Source organism: Sinocyclocheilus anshuiensis, unplaced genomic scaffold, assembly GCF_001515605.1.
Source record: "Sinocyclocheilus anshuiensis isolate Anshui unplaced genomic scaffold, SAMN03320099.WGS_v1.1 scaffold345, whole genome shotgun sequence".
NCBI lineage: Eukaryota > Metazoa > Chordata > Actinopteri > Cypriniformes > Cyprinidae > Sinocyclocheilus > Sinocyclocheilus anshuiensis.
This window is the reverse complement of record NW_015536466.1, coordinates 72,114-73,237: the sequence shown is the minus strand read 5'-3', so window position 1 is coordinate 73,237 and position 1,124 is coordinate 72,114.

Below are 1,124 nucleotides of genomic sequence, written 5' to 3'. Positions count from 1 at the left end.
AAATAGCCTTAAAATTGTTTACATGTAATTTTCGCCCACGCAGCTTCTTGTATGTATGAATGTAACATTTACAGCTTGTGGGATGCAGGACATCATATTATCAAATGCAAGTAAACTTTTGAAACATTTAAATTAGCATTATTTTATATTTTTATTTCAATATTTTACATAGTATTGTTAAATATAGCATTATTTATTATGCCAAAAATAATGCTAATTTAAATGTTTCAAATGTTTACTTGCATTTAATAATATGAGGTCATGCATCCCACAAGCTGTAAATGTTACATTCATACACATTATATGATATTATTGATATTCCGCTGTCTTTCATTTTATAAATAAAAATGCAATTACAATTCCCAAGCTTAATTGCAAAATTTAATAGAGTAAAAGTTTTATCATTTGTATGTGTTTACAAACTCAATTGATTTTAAAACAGCGCAAGAAGAGCAAAGAGCAAACAACAGAACAAACACAGCTTTGACAAAGATTAATCCATATTCATTTATACAGTGAACACACTCAGAAGAATTGGAGAAACTGAGGAGGAGTTTCAACATCTGGAAAAGATCCGGAGCAATGGTAAAAAAAAAAAAAACCCTATCCAAAACAACATTTCCTCACTAAAGCGCTCATCTTTGACAAAGTTCATCATTTATTTTAATTATTATATTGAATTTATGACTGAACAATGACTTGTTAGATACAGAGAGAGCATGAGCTAAAATAGCTTTGTCATTGTACAAGTAACGTTACAATAAGATTTATTTTGAAAGTTCCAAATTGATAGTAAAGCTTAAGAATACAAATAATAAGTGCAAATAGCTCAGATGTGCAATGCAGCATTAAAACCTAAACAGTACAAACAGAACACATAATGTAATAAAACGGTAGGGGGTGAATTTATTATTCCATGTACATTTGAGGTTAATGTGTGCACTGGGCTACTTTTGTAGTTACAGCAGCTATCACTGTGTTGTTATGAAGCCAGTTGTGCCAGACAGTTTTGGAGGCAGAGACAGATTGTGGGGGGGAGAATTGTTGCTTTACATAAAGATGGCATAGGCTATAAGAAGATTGGCAAGACCCTGAAACTGAGCTGCAGCACGGTGACCGAGACC